Here is a 13,366-nt window from a genome sequence, read left to right as displayed (position 1 = left end):
AACCTACTAATCTGTGACATCAGGCACATGCTGCTGGAATGGGACTTTTCCAACACTAACAAGGCAATGAAGGTTGAAACAACAAAGGCCCCTTATGGACTGGGTCCCCTTAGGACAAACTCCTCTGACAGCTGGCACAACAAGACTAGAGTGTGCTGTTTATGACTTTGTGTCTCAGAACCCCAGTCAATTCAACTGGTTACCAGATGCACCCCAGTAAATACACCATCCAGATGGTGGAGACCAGAGAGAATATTCTCACTGGACAAAAAGCCAAATTCTCAGGACACAGAAAAATACAGAAGGAAAAATCTCATCCAGTTTTTATATAGAGAACTGACAGCAAAGTTTGTCTTAATAGGCACTGGACTGGAGAGAACTGGTAACTCACCAGTCTGTGAGGCTGTCTCAAACAGCAGGCTTATAGGGCCTATGCCTGTATTCTGCCCTATGGTTCTTTCTTCTTATGAAACACGACTCAGGAGACAGAGACAAAGAAAAACAGTGACTGTCTCTGGGAGGAAAGGATTAAGAAAAACTGAGATGAGATTACTCATTTCCATAAACCAGATTTTCTATGTCACAAGGATCTTGCTCCATAAGTATTTTCTTCTGCTAATCTAAATTTAGAGATAGAGAAAAGGAGACTCTTAAGCACTTTCCCTCCCACCAGACCTTACAGGCCTGGGAAGTTGAGGAGAGAAGAAATTTTACCTTCTGCTGGCCTTTGTCATGTGTCCTAGGATCTCTCAGCTGCAGCAGTCTTGTGGTGGGAAGCAGGGTTTAGCCAGCCTCCTGGTTGTCTTGTCAGCTGTTGAGGAGGAAGAAATGTCCCTGCCAACCTTCTTGAGTTAAAGAAGTAACAAGGTTTATACAGCCTTCTTGACCCTGCATTCCCTATCTCTGGTGCTAATGATGTCTTTCTACCTCCTGGTACAGGGAGGGCACCATTCACATGAGATACTAATTTCCTGCTTTCATGGAGACAGATAGGAAGGTCAGTGTGTCTCTCTTGCATCAGTCATTTCTTCAGTAACTTTAATTCAAAGTAATATTCCACTGAGGCATATTTTGGAGCATCCTGCCCTGGGCACCAACAAAGTCAAATGGTTTAGAGAGAAAGCAAGTCCCTTTGTCAGCACTGACCTGTGCTCATGGTGATTGTTATTCCATCTCCACAATACCATTGGGCTGGGTGCTCAAGAAACAGAGCTGTGAAAACATGGCTCCTGTCTCTTATAATTTATAGTACCAATGTTTCAAAGAAAAAATTTTATTTAGTGCCTCCTTTGTGTTAGACAATAATGCTGGTATATTTTCAAGATATACAAATAATAGAAAGAGACATGTATGGCACTTGAATTGTAGTGAGACATTAAAAATTCCCCCCCCAAAAAATCTTTTTCTTTATACTTATAAGAAAAAAAAATGTAGATTCATTTTGGATAAGATAAAGAAAATTTATGAAGTGATAAATCTAACCTGAGAAAGTAGAAAAGAACACAGTACACAGGCTCTGAGCATTCTACTCACAGAAAATATTGTCCTGTTCTTTTGCAATATGGACTTGTTCCCCTGTCCCTATGTCTGTCTCTTCCCCTCTCTGTTTCTGCCCCTCTTCTCTCTCTCCCTCACACATACACACATTCACTCCCCTACAAAAAAACCCATTGACTAAATGCTAATTGGCAGACACTGTGCTCAAACTGAGGCTACAGTGGTGAGTTAAAAACAGAGATAATTTTTCCATCCTCATCAAACGTATATTCCAAGATGGAGAAAGTGAATACTAACCAAAGAGTCACACAACCATAATATTGCAACCACAACGAACAACCATAACCACTGAGTTAAGCTAAGCAAGCCACTATTGTCAGCTTTCTCTCAACCCTCAGTAGAGTGTGTTCCACTTAAAGGCCTTGAGTAAGTCACTATTCTGTTGAGAAAATCCAGGACATTTCTCAGTCTTCCACATCTGAAATTATGCAGTTTGGAATGTCAGGAACAAGAGTGAGGGGAAAGGTCATTCAGAACTGCAACTAACCAGTTTCTCTCTTTCTGACTGCTGCAATAACCTCCTGGTCTATCCTGTGTTTACTCCCATTCCTCTGGCCTGTTCACAGAGCTGCCAAAGTGGTCCCTTAAAATTTAAGCCTGATTGTGCCACTCTATACTCAAAATCATCCAGTGAATTCAATTTAATTACAATAAATCCAAAGTTCTCACCAAGGCCTCAAAGTCCTTTTTGATCTGTTCTCCCCTTCTCCCATGTCTCTCTTGGCCTCATTCCTACCACTCTCCCCCTTGTTTTCTGTAATCCAGCCAAACTTGCTTCTTCTCCAGCTTTTACTAAAACACTACTTAGTAGACAAACAATTTAATTTAAATTGGGCAAAAAATTTAATAAGACACTTAACCAAAGAAGATACAGGAATGGTAAATAAGCAACATTTAAAAATGTTCAGCATTATCAGTCATCAAAGAAAAATTAAAACCACAATGCAAATAACTTCACATCTACTAGAATGACTAAAATTAAAAAGATTGATAGCATCAAATGTTAGTAAGGATGGAGAACAACCAGAAGTCTCATACATTCCTGAAGAAGATGTGAAATGATGTACTACTTTGGAAAACAGTTCGGCATTAATACAACCCCCTAATTTCACCCCCTAGGAATTTAAATTAGAAAAATATGTCCACACAAAATTTGTACATGAACGTTCATAGAAACAACTTTATTCATGATTGTGAAACTGAGTAGGATCCTGTGGGGCCTTCCCAGTGACAGACTCCCAGTGTTCCCTGCTTCTTGTTTGTAGAACAAAGCTTTAGTCTCCTAGGCCTCCCTTGATTTCCAGAGAGCAGTTAATGATTACAGAACTGACAAAATTCAGAAACAAAGGAAAAGCAGTCAAGCAAGAAAAGTAACAATAGATTGAAAAACAGTGTTGTCTATATCCCTTTCTCCTCAAGGGATATAGATAACAGTCTGACACATATCCTTGATGTGGTGCTCCAAGGACAATGGTGCTTCAAGGACAAAGGACAACCCTCTCTGAAAAAGTGTCAGCGTTACACCCCTTATCAGACCCTTAATTGCCCTCCCCACCATGTTGTGATGCTTATGAAATTCCTGAGCCCAGCTGGGCCATGAGACCTGTCCCAAATAAGAAAAGGCATCTTCCCTGTCCCACTGCCACCCTATAGAAGGAAAGTATATGTGCCTCGACCAATTAGTAAACGAAATTTTCACCTTGGAGCATTCCTTTGTTTTCTGGCTATAAAAACTGATCAATAGCACATGTTTGGGGTCCACTCCCCCAGACTACTAGGAAGTCAGCCTGCTGTTCTGGCAGAGACACTTTCCTCTAATAAATTCTATCTTCTTTACATTCTGCCTTGTGCCTGGAAATTCTTTTCCAACCCACGTATGGACCACGACACTTGAGCGTTTTTTGTAGACACTAAGGCTCTCCACCTGATGGAGGATTTGACTACATGCTGATCACAAGCATGTAGGTCCCAGACTGGTTGGAACAAGAAGGCTGATGATTAAGGTTCCCAAAATATCACCCTGTCACCTCTCCACCAACTAATCAAAAGAATGTCCATGAACTGATAATTCACCCTGAGACCCTCACTCCTAATGTTGTCTTTAGAAACACTTGCCCAAAAGTCTTCAGGGAGTTTGGGTCTTTTGAGCATTAGCTGCTTGTTATCCTTGCTTCGCATCCTGCAAATAAACACTGTACTTTCCTTCACCACAACTGGTATCAGTAGATTGGCTTTGCTCTGCATTGGGTGAGTGAATCTGTGTTTGGTTTGGCAATAATTTGGGCAACCATGAAGGGGCCACCATCCCTAGTGGGCATCTCAACCATAGCACACTGGCCCCTGACCAGTGGCAGCTCATGGATACTACTCAGCAGCTGCTTGAGCACCTTTGTCTCAGAGATGGCCCTGAACACTTGCCACTGACCAGGCATCATTGGCCCATGGCACTTTTGATTTCTGTGGTAAAGGGAAAAAGACACATGCTTTGCTGGTTGAGATTTCTCTAGTAAGTAGTGGAACTTGTGTGTGATAATACCAGGGTATTCATTCTCTTAGCCATTTGGGTCTGTCAGTGGCTAACCATTTGGTGGGATTTTCCCTTTTGGGCTGAGGAGTTTGAAACCCTGAGACACTACATTTGTTTGTTTGTTTGAGATTTTAAGATTACCAGCCATAAACAACTGAGAATGGGTAATCAGAGCTCTGTTTCATCTTATATTCCCTACGGTGTATTTTGCAGAATCGGGAAATTCTTAGCTCTTAGTTTCATGGGCTCGTACCCATGAAAAGGAGAAGGTGATATTTTTCTAAAACCATGTGGTCACAGTATTCTTTAGGCTCTGGAGAATAATGACCCAGATGGGGCACTTTTTGACATTCTAAAACTTGTTTTTGCGAATGAAAAAGCTGGCTTGTTAAAAGTATCTCTTCACTATTCTGACCAGAAGGAAACAAATCTTACTAGGAGGAACTTACATTTTTCCCCCTGTGCCTTTGAAATGTAAATGTTCTACCCTGGGCTCTAATGTACTCTCACTCACTCTTGTCTTGTCTATACCATCGCCAATTCCTGAGACTGAGGGGGGAAAAAAGGGAAAAGAGTCCTTTTTAAACTCAGGCAGGAAAACTGTGAGATCTCTGTTTGTCTGGAATGTATGTATGTCCATGTGTACATTATAAATATATCTCTTTTCCTTTGGATGGTATTATCAAAGTTAGTTTGTAAATGAGCTCTATTTAATTGACTTAAAGGAAATTAAGCACTTACAGAAATTCTCAGAAATATAAAAGAAACTAACTTGAATGAATTTCAGATTCATGTGATCTGAAAAATATTCAATATTAAATTTGGGATAATGGCTGACTTGGTCTAATGTCTCATAAAGTTTTCTTGGGTAATCTAAACATAATTTTTGAGAACAAGTGAATAAAATAGAGGTAAATGAGACAAGAGTTGTTAGGTGAACTCTGGGAATAATTATGTTTTAGGAATGTCTACTTAAAAATAGCTTTTCTGGACGTTTTAGTAACTTGAAATTTTAGAGTTTAACTAAATTAAGCTAAATGATGAGAATTCATTGAATATCGAAGTCTTTTCCAAATAAAATAATATACTGAAATATTAATTACTAAACATTGGCTTCCTTTTACAGAGAAAGTAAAGATATTTAAGACTATTAATAAATATGTTTGGTGTCACACTGAGACATTTTCCATAAGAAAGCACATATTTTTAGAAATTATAAATAGCATTTATTTATAAATTTGCCAATCTACAGAATGCTAATGTAAAGAACAGCTCATAATTGCTTACTTCTTAATTTTCACTAGGAATTTAGGTTTTTAAGACTTGAGAATTCTAATTAAATATGTAATTAAAGCCACTAGAAATAAGGAGAACATTTTAGTATACAGGGTAATAGGATGTGTGTTTTCATTAAAAGAAGGTATGAAGAATAGGAATTTATTTTGTTAAAGAAAAAGGAAGTAATTTTGTCTTAAAGCTGGGTATTTCTAAATAGGAAATAAAATAAAGGGCAAGTTAATATGAATATAGAAAGTTGTAGATTTCTGGGGAAAAAGTAATCTTTAGAAAGAAATTCTATGTGTTGTCAGGACTCACTAAGATTAGAATGAATTTAATTGAGTAAATGAATTTTAAGATTAAAAGTAAAGTGGTACAAAAACTTAAAAATTTTTTCTCTCTCTGTTAAGAGAAAAAAGTTTTCTTGGAATATTGATTTGCTTTTGATTACAGATGGTAAATTTTCTTTACCTTTTAAATAATCTGTTATAACTTTCCGTACTTGCTTTTAAAATCTTTCATTGTAACTTTGGTTAAATGGATAAGCATTGTTTCACAGTGATCTGTAATCCTATTTGACCAAGTGTCTTGAAACTTTTTAACATTTTGGATAAACTTCTCAAGGATAGAATCCTAATTAAAGATATTTTGACCTCTGGATAGCTTTGGGATGTTTCAGAGGACCCCTAAGTCATCTCAAAGAGAGATATTAAACTAATTAGGATTATTTGGTATATTATGGGAGGCACTGTCAATTGATTAGAGATAAATGTATCTCCAACCTTCTTAGGTTATACATTTAGATTATACTAAATATCATTAATATAGATATTCTTATGTTATATGAAATTAAATAAAATTTCTAAAATTTGAATATGTCAAATTTGTATGTTACAGAAGTAAACAAATTTTTTTTTGTCAATTGCATTTTAACCAGCTCTTTAACTGTGTCTTTTTAAGTCTTTTTATCATTCATAGATGCTTTTGCAAAAATGCTTCATCTTCAGGAAGATTCATACTAAAGACTTTCTGACAAGTGCAGGTTTCTGATAACTTTCAAATCATACCATTGAATTGGGTAAGAAATTAAAGAATTCTAATGGAAATCCTGATGGTTTCATAAAGGTTAAGGCTGCAAACTGTAAACAGCTCAAATGTTCATCATCAAGTGAATGAGTAATTCACATCAGCAATAAAGGGGAATGAAATATTAATATACATACATGGATGAATCTCAAAACATGCTGAGTGAAAGAAAGCAGGAACCAAATACACACTGTTAGATTCTATTTATGTAAATTTGAGAATGGGAAAACTATAGTCACTGAAAGCAAATCATCATATCACTTTTGTAGGAAGGTGAGGATTGACCACAAAGGAGCCTAAGGAAACTTTCTGGGTAATGGAAATTTTCTGTATCATGATTGTGGTAGTGATTACACAACTGTATATATTTGTCAAAATTTATCTAACTGTGCTATACACTTTACATGAGTGCTATCAGTTGTATGTAAATTGTACCCCAGTAGGGGTGATTAAAAGGAAATATATATTATGTATGACATATAAATATATGTTTACATATATTACATATACATCATGACAATAGAATAAAACATGTTCTTAGTGATTAAATTGCCATTTAGCCAACATCCAGAATGCCAAACATCCTTATTTTTTTCTTGTTTTTCCTTTCTCTAACCTTTCAAAAAGCATCATTTTTAATAGTCACATCAACATTGCTGATTAGATTTGCAGTAATTTGAAAACACAGAAGACATTCCTTTTAAAAATATAAACAAAAGCTTCTTTCATCTGCTCTCTAGATCTTTTTATTCTTATGCCACATTCTTTACACCAGTTGACCAATTGAGTTAGGCACTCATTTACTTTTTCACAAATCTTTGCTGTGTTTCTGCTAGTTCTGCATTAGGGACTATTAAGGAGGAAAACCACTGACACAAAATGGTTTCATTTGTGCTGAAGCCCACGATACCATGCATATATTTAATACCTAACCTACTTGCAATTTCGACCTTCACCAGAAATGTTATCTTAATTCTGAAATCTGGAATCTTCTGGTCAGCACCAATGTGGTAATCTATCACAGGGGCCCTCTCCATCTCCCCCAACCCAAGAAGAAGAGGCAATCTGCAAGATAAAACTCAAGGCTTCCCTTCCCTACAAAGAGAAGATAGTACTGGTCCCAAATAACCTTTTTTTCTTTTGCTAAGACTTTCTTGCCCACCCTCCTTTCTATAAAAACCTTCCACTCTGTGTAACTTCTCAAAGTGCTCTTCTATTTACTAGATGAGATGCTGCCCAATTCATAAAGCATCAAATAAGGCCAATCAGATTTTCAAATTTACTCAGTTGAATTTTGTTTTTTAACAAGACATGACCTTAAACAAGATAAACATTGGCCCTGTTTTCATCTCAGGTGGCCTCAGCCTGCAGCTGCTTGAAGCAGGATTTTGGTTCCTGGCCAGAGATTGAAGTCAGGCCGGGGCAGTGAAAGCACTAAATCCTAGCCACTAGACCACCAGGGACTAGTGGCCAGTGACAAGGTCCTGGCCTGTCTGCTGTGTAGAAATGAATTTCCACAGAGATGGAAAGTAGTGAAACAAGTAAAGTGTTTATTAGGAGGACAAAGAATACATGTGGATAGACACATGGGCGGGCTCAGAGAGAGAGTTGCGCTCACATGGTAGTTTGAATCACTTTTATGGGGAATTTCTTCCAGGTTTCCTTTGACCAATCATCTTGCTTTGCCTGGTTCTGAGTCCATATTTGGTATACCTCAGGGTCCTCCCGTGTTCATGTGCATCTCTTAGCCAAGATGGATTCTAGCGAAGAGGCCTATGGGTAGTTGACATCACTTACTATGGGGTGGTGCCCTCTCCCTTTTTGACCTCCAAGGAACCCTTCTGCACATGTGTAGCTGGGAAGGTCTCCTTGACTACGAGAATGAGGAACATCTAGTCTTTTATCTCTTATCTGGGCAGGGCACAGCCTCCTTTCTCGATTGCCCTGTTATTGATATTTTGGAGTTTCTGTCCAGAGGGAATGAACTCCTGCTGCTTACCCTGGGGCCCATCTATCTCCTGCCTCACTTTCACAGAACTCACAATCTGCTGTGAGAGACAGTCAGAATATGAGCACACACACACACAAATAATTTTAAAGCCCGATAGATTTGAAGTCAATAGAAAAGACATTGAGGGCTTCCCTGGTGGCACAGTGGTTAAGAATCCGCCTGCCAGTGCAGGGGACACGGGTTCAAGCCCTGGTCCAGGAAGATCCCACATGTCATGGAGCAACTAAGTCCGCGAGCCACAACTACTGAGCCCGCATGTTGCAACTACTGAAGCCCATGAGCCTAGAGCCCGTGCTGCGCAACAAGAGGAGCCACCACAATGAGAAGCCCTCACACCGCAACGAAGAGAATCCCCTGCTTGCCGCAACTAGAGAAAGCCCACGCGCAGCAACGAAAACCCAATGCAGCCATAAATAAATAAATAAATAAATAATAAATTAAAAAAAAAAAGAAAAGACATTGAAAAAGAAATGGGCCTCCTTTTGATAAGGAAGTCAGAGGTTTCTCTGTAACTTCTTCTGAGAACAATAAGCCATGTCTTTTCCTTCTTCTACATTTTCTCTCCCCACTGCTGACCCCAACAAAATGCTGAAGACAGAATTTGCACTCAATAGATTACCTTTTAAATTGATGTAAAAGTATAAAGTATATTTATGTGCATTAAAGTATGGAAGGGCATACATTTGGAGCATAAAAGCTCAGTACCTGCTGGAAATATCACATAATTGATGAATATAAAACTAATTATATAATAGGGAAATTAAAAAGAAATTTCAGGCTGTGTAGAGACTAAATTAAGAGAACAATATCATATATAATAGCTGAATATTTTGGCATTTGAAATTGGAATTTAAAAAATAGATAAGAGAGGAAGAAATAGGAGTCTTAATTAATAACTGAAGGACAAAGGGGGGATAGGTAGCTTATTTAGCTTATTTCTGCCTTTTTAGTTGCAGAAAATATCAGTTTTGAAACCAGATATGGTTGCCATGTATTAGTTCTGCACAAAGTGCTAGGATGAGTTTCCCCACACCCACAGTTTGGGGATAGTGCTTTACTCATAACTCATCTTTCATGCATTTGCCTAAATTCTTGTGGAATACAGCTGGACTTGCAGCTCATAAATGTGACCTTTGGATGTGTTTTAAACACTACTGAACTCCATTTTAATTTTACATAGTAAAGCCTCTGGGCTCTATTTACTCTTTCATTATATAACATTCATTTATCTTATGAAAAACGCTGTGATTCACTGTTGGTCTAGCATTTTTTTTTTCACTTATTTGGATGATTTTTAGAATCCAAACTGTATTGTTATTTATCTTGGAAAACAGAAACACTTTCGGGAGTCAGTTCTCTGAGTCCCAAACCCCTCACCCGACACCCTCTTGTGGTGCTGTGCCCTGGGGGGAGGATACAGCAGGATCTGCAGGTGGAGAGGCTTGGAGAGCTGAGGGTATTATGTGTCTGGTTTATCGCCAAGATCAGTCAAGCCCCAAATTATAGTGTTGAGGGAGAAATTTTTCACGTAATGGGGTATGGGGAAGTCATTTAGGCTTATACATGGTTCAGTGTAAACTCTGTGTGAACTGAAAGAGCCTGTCAAGCACACAGAGCACATCTGCTTTAACCATTAAGGAAAAGAAATGCCTGATTCAAAAAGAAGGATAAGTGACTCCCTTCTTACGATGCCCGTGTTCACACCCTCTCGAAGATGAGGCTCCTTTCCCACGTGCCAGGATCCCACTGTCTCACTAGACATGTCCTCAATCTGTCTCTTTTGAAATCTTCAAGGAATAGACCCCTGTCATGTTGGATGTATGTTCTTTGTTCTGATAAAGTACAAGACTACCATGCTTCAGTGGAGAAGCTCCTTAGAGCCTTTTGAGGGGCTGCCTCCCAGATTATAGCCCTCAGCTTGGCTCAAATAAAACTATTTTCTGTTCCTATTATAAATTCTTTATTATTTCCCTCCACAGTGTGTTATTCCTTATGGAGTCCAGCTGTTCTAGGCTGACACCAAGCCACCCTGAAGCAGCCATCATGTCTTCATTGCCTCTTTCTCACATCTGGGTCCTTGAAGGTTGCTGAGATCACACTTGCTTGTCTGTGTCCATGGAACCCAGGGCAGAGCCCAGGTCCTCCCACCAGGGCCCTGGATTCTGGTACCAAACCCAGGAGAAGGTGTGCTCTAGTTATATCAGCCTCACCTGGCACCAAGGCCAAGATCGTCATGTGTTTTTTCCCAGACTTCTTCTGTGGGAAAGGGTTTTGGGACGTTTTGTTTTCCCTAGTTCACCCTAGAGAGATGCAAGGAGGAAGTCTGATGCAGACTTTCCAGCTTACAAACATCTGAGGGCTGTGTCTCAGGTCAGGATCAATGTTCCCTTTTCCATGGGCATTCAAGTCAGTGAGGCAGCCTGACTTGAGGGCCAGGACTCTGCCTCTGTAGTCCTGGAGGTGATGGCTGAGGGCTGGGGACAGGGGCACTGCGGTTCTGCCCAAGGGGAATTAAAGGCCAGAAAGCCCTGGTTTCTGCAGGAGTTTGATAATCGCCTGGAATGTATGCCAGTTAACATATAATTTCTTTATCCTATTTATTCATTATTGTTATCATTGTATCATCATTGTACTTTGGGACTCAATTTTTTATTGTTATAGAAATCCAATGTTTTCAAAGATTCTCCCTCAAGGATTCTACTGTTAACATTTTTCATTAAGAGAAATGCCTGTCTATTCCAATCTTTCTTTCCCTCCATTATTTACTGTGTCTTTTCTAGGTCTTGTCCTTGTCTCCTGGGCCACAGTCAGTAATGTCTCCACTTATGTATTCTGAGTGTGTGATCATTTGGTCCAAGGGATTCTGCTGAATGAAGTATAAATTCTGATATCTTTCTCTTGCAAACTTTCAAAACCTACAAATAAAATGAAGATATGGGCAATATAAAATGAAAATATGATTTTCCATTCTTATTAATATCTATCTCTATATTTCAATAGAATTCAATTATCGGCCCCTGGTGACTATATTTTTCAAAAGAATTCCCTAAATAATTACCAGGAATTCACTACTCCAATGTAATGTAGAAGATATTCTTAGTGTATTCTTCAAATTCATGTTGATGGAATGCTCAAGTTCCCTATATCAAATTGAGCTCCTATATTCCCTCTGAATAATAAAACTAAGATATGTTTGCTAAAGATTGTTGAAAAACAACATTTTAGCTTGACATGGACAGTAGAAATACAGTATCACTAAGGGTGAAAATTTAGTATATGTCCTGTGGACTACCAATTTCATGTTCCACAATCACAATCGAACCATTTAAATACAGAATTATTTCCTAATTCTCTATTATATAAATCTCATTATAAATAACAAGCATTTTTCTTAAATTCCATATATATGTGTTAGCATACAGTATTTGTCTTTCTCTTTCTGACTTACTTCACTCTGTATGACAGACTCTAGGTCTATGAAGGAAATGAAGGAAACGATAGCAAAGATCAATAAAACTAAAAGCTGGTTCTTTGAGAAGATAAACAAAATTGATAAACCATTAGCCAGACTCATCAAGAAAAAAAGGGAGAAGACTCAAATCAATAGAATTAGAAATGAAAAAGGAGAAGTAACAACTGACACTGCAGAAATACAAAAGATCAGGAGAGATTACTACAAGAAACTCTATGCCAATAAAATGGACAACCTGGAAGAAATGGACAAATTCTTAGAAATGCACAACCTGCCAAAACTGAATCAGGAAGAAATAGAAAATATGAATAGAACAATCACAAGCACTGAAATTGAAACTGTGATTAAAAATCTTCCAACAAACAAAAGCCCAGGACCAGATGGCTTCACAGGTGAATTCTATCAAGCATTTAGAGAAGAGCTAACACCTATCCTTCTCAAACTCTTCCAAAATATAGCAGAGGGAGGAACACTCCCAAACTCATTTTATGAGGCCACCATCACCCTGATACCAAAACCAGACAAGGATGTCACAAAGAAAGAAAACTACAGGCCAATATCACTGATGAACATAGATGCAAAAATCCTCCACAAAATACTAGCAAACAGAATCCAACAGCACATTGAAAGGATCATACACCATGATCAAGTGGGATTTATTCCAGGAATGCAAGGATTCTTCAATATATGCAAATCAATCAATGTGATACACCGTATTAACAAATTGAAGAAGAAAAACCACATGATCATCTCAATAGATGCAGAGAAAGCTTTTGACAAAATTCAACACCCATTTATGATAAAAACCCTGCAGAAAGTAGGCATAGAGGGAACTTTCCTCAACATAATAAAGGCCATATATGACAAACCCACAGCCAACATCGTCCTCAATGGTGAAAAACTGAAACCATTTCCACTAAGATCAGGAACAAGACAAGGCTGCCCACTCTCACCACTCTTATTCAACTTCGTTTTGGAAGTTTTAGCCACAGCAATCAGAGAAGAAAAGGAAATAAAAGGAATCCAAATTGGAAAAGAAGAAGTAAAGCTGTCATTGTTTGCAGATGACATGATACTATACATAGAGAATCCTGAAGAGGCCACCAGAAAATTACTAGAGCTAATCAATGAATTTGGTAAAGTAGCAGGATACAAAATTAATGCACAGAAATCTCTGGCATTCCTGTACATTAATGATGAAAAATCTGAAAGTGAAATCAAGAAAACACTCCCATTTACCATTGCAACAAAAAGAATAAAATATCTAGGAATAAACCTACCTAAGGAGACAAAAGACCTGTATGCAGAAAATTATAAGGCACTGATGAAAGGAATTAAAGAAGATACAAACAGATGGAGAGATATACCATGCGCCTCGATTGGAAGAATCAATATTGTGAAAATGACTCTACTACCCAAAGCAATCTACAGATTC

At 38.1% G+C, this 13,366-nt stretch overlaps 1 long non-coding RNA gene and 1 pseudogene across 2 annotated transcripts in view; one reads left to right on the top strand and one right to left on the bottom strand.

Moving 5' to 3' along the window:
• Positions 1-13,366, top strand: part of LOC309808894 (centrosomal protein of 78 kDa-like) — a 981,446-nt pseudogene that overhangs the window by 666,312 nt on the left and 301,768 nt on the right. The gene's annotated exons all lie outside the window — the stretch shown is intronic.
• The window catches only part of LOC309807710, a 66,658-nt gene that overhangs the window by 11,785 nt on the left and 41,507 nt on the right, over positions 1-13,366 (bottom strand). Inside the window, exon 3 of the long non-coding RNA XR_014294651.1 lies at positions 715-811. This is a non-coding gene — a long non-coding RNA (uncharacterized lncRNA). The remainder of the gene's footprint in view (positions 1-714; positions 812-13,366) is intronic.

Source organism: Mesoplodon mirus (genome assembly GCF_964341445.2).
Source record: "Mesoplodon mirus genome assembly, chromosome: 7".
NCBI lineage: Eukaryota > Metazoa > Chordata > Mammalia > Artiodactyla > Ziphiidae > Mesoplodon > Mesoplodon mirus.
This window is presented reverse-complemented; position numbering and strand designations above follow the sequence as displayed.